Here is an 8,818-nt window from a genome sequence, read left to right on the forward strand (position 1 = left end):
TTTTTTCTTGCTGGCTTCCTCTAATCCCCTATCGCCTCTGAAACAAATTAGTAGTTTCCCAGGGAAATACTATAGGGACAAATTTGCCTTTGTGTGCTAGAGGTATGGTCACCCACAGTTTATTGGGCTTGTCGGGGTGCTAATGTTTAAAACAAAATTGTGTAACATGTTCATGGGTCAAGTGCATTAAAGTTAGGTTGAGTAGGGAATTCAAGTCAGATACATGCAAAAACAGTGAGCAGGAATCTCAGCTTGCATTAGTGACAGGGGTTGCAATAAAAGCAGGTGTGCAATTTTCTGCAACATTTAGTTGTGGCTATGTGTATGGCTTCCAGAAGGCTCCTTTATTATATGCAAGTGTATAAAGATGAATGAAAGCAAGATTGGTGATTTTATTTTGAAAACGGACAATGTACCCCAAACATTGTGCTCCTTGAAAAAGGGATGAAGAGAGCAAAATATTTGCAACTTAAACATGGTTGTAGTGTGCAGAAAGCTTCAATGCAGAGTTTGAAAACATTAACTACCATCGCACTAAGGAATCATTTAATACATCAGCTTTGGTGCAAGTATATATTTTAAAAACAAAATAAAGGCAAATCAACGCAAAGCAACTTTAAAAAACAAGCATTTACAATGCAATGGTTTTGCCTTTGTTAAAGTTAGAGCTATTGGCATTGCTCTTGACATTATTTTTATTTATGTTTTTTTAACATAAATAAATGGCATTGTCATTTACAATGCCAATAGCTTAATCTCTCACAAATGCCACACACAAACACCCACACAGAGCCCTCCACACACACACCCACAGAGCCCCCCACACACACAGCCACACAGAGCCCCCCCAGACACACTGCGAGCCCCCCCACACACTGCGAGCCCCCCCACACACTGCGAGCCCTCCCGCACACTGCGAGCCCACTGCGCACACCACACAAAGAAGTGGTACAAGATGTTCATCAGCGGCAATGCAAGCGCCCTTCACATACAGCAGGTGCAGCAAGAGCAGCACTTAAGGTTCCGGTGCCGCACCGTAAGGTTCCCTCGCACACAGAAGGTTCTGCATGAGCAGCAGCAGGTGTCCCTGCAAAGAATGGATGCAACGTAAGCTGAAACCCTGTTTGCATTCCTCACACACTAAAAGGTGCAGCACCAGTACAAGCTTCCAGAAGAGGCATAGCCTGGAAAGCAAGAATGGGAGCTGCCCTTACTTTCAAAGAACTGGCACTGCAAGTGCAACGACAGCAGTGATAACATTATTTGCACTCGGGACAAACACAGCTTTGGCAGCAAAAGTACCATCTCCCCTCACACAGAGCTGGTGCAGCATGATCAGCAACAGTTCTCAGTTCTCCGTACAACATGGACCATATAGACAGCAGTAGCACAGGCATCCATGAAATGCATAACAAATAAAGCATAGGCAGCAGCCTGCCCACTCACTTTCTGCTGATGTGTCCCTGTTGCCTCCAGCCCTAAGCCTAGCACATTCTCCCTGAAGTGGGTGATCTCCAAAGGGACGGCAGCCTAAGTAAATGTTGTTTAAGGGGCATGGCCTATCGTCAAAAGTGCATATCCTAATTCACGTGGCCTAGAACCACTTCTGGTCCTCATAGTCCTTCTCTTCAAAGTACAAGAAAAAGCAAATGAAGCTGTGAAAAGGGAACGCAAAGCTGTGTATGAATCATGGATGAGTATGAGGGAAAGGGATGAGTATGAGGGAAAGGGATGAGTATGAGGGAAAGGGATGTGTTGGGGGATGCTAAGCTGTGTATAGAAGTACCGGTGCCTGAACCAGGAACATTATGATTTTCCCTGACAGCCCCTCATCGTACCCACGGCTTGATTTCCCCCATCCTCCATTCACGTCTCGTACAAACGGCGGCTTTCCTCCACCTCCCCTCTCTCAGCCCCCTGCCTGCTGCACCCCGTCCCCAACTGAGGCCCCGGCTGGAGGGGCACAAAGGCCGGAACAGGCCGCAGCCGGGGCCTCGAGTAGGCCACTCTGCCGCTTCCCCGCCTCCCTCCCGGGGTGCCGTTCTTACCTGCTGGACGGGGGTGTTGGGCCCCGGAAACCTGCTGGAGCCGTTTCGGTAGGGTGAGGGGGCCAGGAGCCGGAGGCGGGTCCGGGTGGAGTGCGGCCGCCGCGCTGTGTCTGTGTCCGGGCTCCGGGGGCGGGGAAGGAGTGGGGAGGAGCCGTAGGAGGAGTGGAAGGCGGGCACCCCCAGCCGCGCCACCCACCAGGGAGTACGTTTTCATACAGGGTGGAAGCAGGGGGCGGGAGGGGGCGGGAAGGGGTAGAATCGGCAGGGGCGGGAAGGGGTAGAATCGGCTGCGTGGAGGAGGGGGCGGCAGGGGAATTCAGAGGAGGGGAGTGAGTGGGTGTGAAGAGGAGTGGAGGGGAGGGATAATTATTCCCGTCCGAGCCTGAGGGAAGAAACGGAGAAGGTCAGAAAGGCGGGTGCCGGCTCAATGCCGGACCAGATTCGGGGGCGTTCTGACGTCGGCGTCGGCAAAAGCCAAAGAATTGCGGGAACGCCCCCGAATCTGGTCCGGCATTGACGGACAGGCCCCTCGTCCAATGGCTAGGCTCCATTTATGGAGCCAGCCAATGAATGACGAGGGCCGACCCAAAGCCACACTACAGAACTCATCAGGATTTCGCCTGCGCGAAAAAGATGCGCAGAGCGCATCTTTTCGCCAGGCAAAACCTAAAAATGAGGGCCCCCACTTTTGACAGAATGTAACAAATGTGCATTCACAGACCTATTAAATTGCATGGGTGCAGAATTAGGACTTTCAGAAATTCATAAGAGTTTACATAAGTTGGCCTGGAAACGTACACCAGTTCCATGTTCCTAAACACACTCTTTACAAACATATAATGTATTACATTTTTCAGGGTGCAGAGGGGGTTAGAGAGGAATTTGTGGTGCCGTTAAACAATGTACGTTGAACACATGCACAAATTTGTACTGCAATGCAGGTCTGGAAAAAGCAACTCTTTTTGCTAGTTTATACTTTCATAGGTAAAAAAACAATCTTTGTGTGTCTAAGCCAAACTTGCATGTATTGATAGCTTACTTTTTGACTCTGGAACTAGATTGCCTACAAATTCTTGCCAAACTAGGAAAGTCTACATATTGGATATATTGCTTAGTATATGATCACAATTCTAGCAAACCAGGGAACCAAGGTAGAGTGAGACGAAGGGAACTGTCCAAAAATGACAATGTGGACAGTGTCAGACAGGGGCAGTCTCCTTGATCCTCAATTGGTAACCAAGGCACTGGACTGCAAGGAGAATCTAAGTTTATTTACAGTAACATTTTGTAAAAATGAGTGAATGTTTATAAATATAATTGCCAGGGTAGTCTACAAGTCTCTTCCTCAGACTAGAAAGAGAGCATTGATTCAATTAGAGCAGTGAACTGCAATATAACGAAAGTGCTGACATATTCAAAGGCTTTGCATGAGCTTGAGCAGAGCCCAATTAAACAGAGTCTGTGAATATTTAAATATTTAACATAAAAACCTAGTGTGTTGAGAGTCCTGTGCAATCAGAAAGGTGGCATGAACAGAGCAAAGTAAGAATACAAACAGTGATGTAAAATGAGCACTGGCATAATCAGAGAGGCTGCTATCCAAGCGCTTATATGAGAATGCAGTCATAAATAGAAACCTCATTGTTTGGTACCAATTGGGAGAAGTAGACATTTTTTACGGGACAAGTAAACATTTTTACAGGACAAGTAGATTTCTGAAACATCTTGTCCTTTGGACAAGAAGATATTTTATAAAATTCCACACCCCTGCTTACCACAGTCCTTAGGGGCGATCCCGCTGGTGTGTGAGTAGTGTGCGACCCCACCCCCAACTCCTTGGGAGGCCACCTTTGGCAGGAACTGAAATTCAGGCTAAGCTCTCCGGCAAGTGTCTACTTAAACCAGGCCTTGAACCTACTTGGCTTAACAAATGCCTGGGATTTATCGATTGGCCATTGGAAGCTTAAACAACTAGAGAAATCCAGTGCACAGCTGCTATCAATGCTTGAGGACAAAGATAAAGTGTCTAAGCGTAGTCATGGGTGGATGACACTCCAATCCTATACCAGGCTAAAACCACAAAGCTATCTAAGTGCAACTTATGGCCATTGGGCCAAGACGCTTTTCTTGAGGTATAGGCTGGGGCTTTTACCCTTACTAAAGCACTTTCTCCCCATGGGAAAAAAGGCCAGGGCAAGACACTTGCCGGTTATGCATGGAAGGACTTGAGAATATTGTCCATGTCCACTGCTTGTGCTGCTTTGGTATGGGGGATCAACAGGAGTTTCTGTGCAGGAAGTGAGAGAGAGAGGACTGGGGTGAGGAGTTGGCCTAACGGCTTGGGTGGTCGACCTCGAATCTGGGGAACTGGGTTCGAGTCTCGACAATTACACTGAACATCCTGTGATTCTGGAAAAATAACTTAATCTCCCCATGCCTAACAAAAAAATGCATGTGTCCTCATGTAAAGCAACTGGTGCTAGGTAAAGCTCTCTGTTACCCGATTCGGGTCAAGTTTGCGCTATATAAAGCTCTGTAAAATAATTAAATAAATAAGTAAGTGGGGAACACAGGGCATAAGGTCATGTAGGAAGGTGGTGCTTACTTGCTTTAATCCTACGAACATCAGTAAAAACTGTGCCAGGATTAAATTCCTACAGAGATTTGAAAAGAAGGCCGGGGTAAGGATTAGGCCGCTGGTGGAGAGGCTGGAATTGCATGAGAAGTCATCACATGAGTGCTTATACCGTCGCAACTGTGCCCAATAACAATCAAGTACTTTAGCTCTGAATCTACACCAGCAAGACCGTGCCGACGCCCACTTTACCGGCTTGGACAAGACTTTTAAGCTCACCAATTAGTATTTATTTTTCAAAAAGGGTTTTATAAACGGACACCCTGCACTTTAAGTTTCTTGATGTTTCCTAATGCCTTTACCGTTCTCAGATTTTACACTTTATTTACACTTACAGACATATTTGTAATGAGTTTTTAACTGACAAGATGAAATGGGTCATTTTATGTGTATTGTATTGATGTTCGATTAATGCATCATATTGCAAATGTTTATATTAATTAAGCAATAAAGAACTACTTATATTATGAATGTAGCCGTTTTTCCACTACCAGGACATGAAAAACTCAAAAGTACATGTCCTACCTTTTTAACCCGTTGGCCGCTGCCCGTTTTAAAAAACAGGCGGGGCTGCGTCGGCCGTTGAACGTGCGCAGCACCAGCCAGGTAGTGCTCCGAACGTTCAACGGCCGACAGCAGCACTTAACGGGTTAATACACTGCACCCTGCCCAAAAGGCTACATATGGCCTACCTTAGGAATGGCTTATGTGTAATAAGAGGGAAGCTTTGGGCCTGACAAGTAGGTTAACTTGCCAGGTAGAAATGACAGTTCTAAAACTGCACACACAGGCTCTGCATTGGCAGGCCTGAGACATGTTTAAAGCGCTACTGAAGCGGGAGGCACAATCTGTGCTGCAGGTCCACAAGTATTATTTAATTTAAAGGCCCTAGGCACATATCGTGCACTTTACTAGGAACTTAGCGAAATATAAAACTGCAACTAAAAAAAATTACTTAAATATGCCAATTGTAGGTAAGCCAGTGTTACCTGGTTTTATGGAGAGAGAATATGCACTTTATCGTTGGTGCTGGAAACCAGGGTTCGAGCCTCAAGGTCGAGTCCACATGTGATTATGGGCAAATCACTTAATCTCCCCGTGCCTGAATGTCTAATGTAAATACGGTGTTCATGTAAAGCGCTCCAATACCTTCGGGTCGAGTTCGCGCTATATAAAATATGCAACAAAAAAAGGGCAGGAAAAAGGCAAAACGTTGGGCAGTGACCCTGCAGAAAAAGCGCCCAAAAATACAATTACAATACTAAATATTACGGTAGAAGATGGAAGCGATTCAAGCATGAAGGTATAACAATTAGTTCTGTCAATAAATAAAAGAAGGACAAAAGAACTATAATTTCTTCGTGGGTCGCCCATATTGGAACGGGAAAAGCAGCAACCATAGAGATGTCTCACGTGCAGGTGGCCTAAGCGGAAGTGATGCCACTATGGGAGCCCTCCCCCGCCTCTCCCTCCCATTCTTCCTCCGTCTGTCTATCTCCCCCTTCAGTTTGTTGCTGCGCAGTCACCGTCGAGCCGCGGAAGAAAGAGGTCGAATCGCATCCTCGGACTATTCAAGCGATTGATAGCCTACGCCGCTCCTCCCTCCCCCCCAGACCGAGGAAGAGGCGCAAAACATTCGGGGGGAAGAGGAGGCGCCTCCGTGAGACTTAAGGTAAAGGTGGGGGCGGGGACCGGTGGAGGCGGGAGGGCCCGAGAAGAGGGAGGCGGGGCACTACGGGAGGAATTCGCGGAGAGCGGATTTGTACACGGTGTGGGAGGCCTCTTCCTCCTCTTCAAGGACCTTATAGTCACCTAGACGATCTATGTGGGTTACATCTGCCCCCTCACCAGTGTGTTTCATATTCAATTCCTACCTTCGTAAAACAGGTGTATGATGAAGGATAATGAGGCCTACATGGAACCGGTATTTGAATGGCTGCAGGGAACTGAAGCCATTTTAAATTGTCATAGAACAGAAAAAAGGGAGGGGGTAATATGAGGATGTCACGTGGGGTTGTATGTGTGAGACCAGACAGGTTGTCTTATTGCGAATTATGGACCATTACTTAAAGCCTTGTTTTGTCAGGGGAGGTAAACGCTATATAAATAGTGTCTTTTCCTGCCATTCAGTGTACCCCGTTCTGTTCTTTCTGCTTGAGAAAACTCCAGTGTCTCTTTATATATTATTTTTATTCTTTTGGAATCGCTACGTTAAAAGAAAAATCTTTTGGAGGGAGAGTTTGAACATTGGTAGGCATTGTCTTTACTTCAGTGCTCCATTGCTGCTCTCCACCACCAGGACTTTCTGCCACTGGTCTCCCATCACTCTTCGGTTGTGGCCATGATTTGGGGGAGGGATCGGAGCCTCATGGGATGCACCCATGTTAAGGTTATGCTGGAGCAGTATACAAATGCACGCCTTTAGATTAAAGTCTATTGTTTGGCTTTGAGAGAAGATGGACCCTCCCCCACGTCCCAGTTAACAATATTGTTTAAAACTCGCAATGCTGATGATGCGTTATATCATTTTAAAGCACCTACCAACGCTGCGAACCCCCCCCCCACAACACCAGAGGTAGCAGCTCTAAGCTTGTCCCGCACCTCCTGGCACAGGAAACCCTATTCTAAACCTCAGTTCTTAAGTACTTGTACTAGTCATATTCGAGAAAAGATTCTTTATAGGAGTCGGCAACACCCTGAAAATAGTTTGCAGTTCAGCAACTTTAAAAGTGCTCTTATTTCTGAAAGATGTAATACATAGGTTTATTAAAAACATTAGTGAAGGGAATCGGGGCACACATTCATTCAATTTCTTTGTACAGTGCTTGTACGACCGCTCAATTATTAAATCTGCCGTGCTTAGCATGTCGGTTGAAAACAAGAGGGTGCTCTCACTGCCAAACATGTCCATGTTGGAGGATAAATTGCAACTCTCCATTTATAGTTATGGAAATCTCTGCCTATCTTGCTGGTTCATTTTACATGAAAATATTCATTTGCTCAATTTGGCGAAGGTAGTATTCAAAGCATCCAATTGTCACTGAGGGGGACAATGGCAGCTGCTTTTTTGGGTATTTGCATAAGCGCAACGTCCGCTTTAGGGACATTGCGATCATTTAAAATTTGTATTTTATATAACTTTCATGTTGAGCGCAGCATCCACGTTTGGGACACCGTGCTCTGTTTGAAATTTTTTTTAACTTTCAGAGTGAGCGCGGTGCTCCCTTCAGAGACACAACGCTCTGTTTGTTTATTTTTTTTTAACTTTAAAACTGGGCAAAGTTTCAAGGACACTGCGCTTGGTTTTTTTATTTCTTTTTAACTTTAACACTGAGCGTGGCGCCTGCTTCAAGGAGGCAGCGATCAGTATTAACGTTTAAAAAAAATGAAATCGAGCGCAGTGTCCTTGAAGCAGCGCAGCGCTCAGTTTTAAACTTAAAGAAACATTTGCAATACACTAGGTCTTGCATGTACGCGAGTTGAAGCTGTAGGCATGGTTATATCCTAAGTATTACATTTATATGAAATCAGCCTAGTTGTGCCCTGTACATAGAGACACTGGTAGCCATGTTGTATATTTCAGGTCTTCTTTATTGGTTCCATGTCGGGGTAGTATCAGTCATAGTTTAGCCAGCTCTAGTCAGGTACTAGCCATTTACCAGCCCCACCAGGATCAGCCTTCCTAGCTGCTCAGCCCATTTCCGACTGTCACCACTCATCCACACAGGCACCCAGGCATTCAACACAATCACACCATAATTCAGTTACCATCTCTCACTCTGGCTGAGCAGCTAGGAGGACCTAGGCTGATTACATATAAATGTAATACTTGGGATATAACATAATGTCATTTACAATGCCACTAGCTTAAAACTTGCGTAAATGCGAGTCCTATTGCATTGCAAATGCTTGTTAAGAATGGTATCCATTGTTTCTTTAAATTTGGTTTTGTCTTTGATCGGGATTCTGATGCATGAGGTTTCTGGTTTGGTCTGTTTAGTTCCTGGCTTGAAGTCTTTTTCCGCCATACTGTCACTATGTGGTCTCCAAAGTGAGGAGTGAGCTGCATATAAGGAAGGAGGCCCAGCAGCTTCGTTCAGGGTCGGAGGAAGTGATGAGGGACCGGTCACATAGG

Source organism: Lissotriton helveticus, chromosome 11, assembly GCF_964261635.1.
Source record: "Lissotriton helveticus chromosome 11, aLisHel1.1, whole genome shotgun sequence".
Lineage (NCBI taxonomy): Eukaryota > Metazoa > Chordata > Amphibia > Caudata > Salamandridae > Lissotriton > Lissotriton helveticus.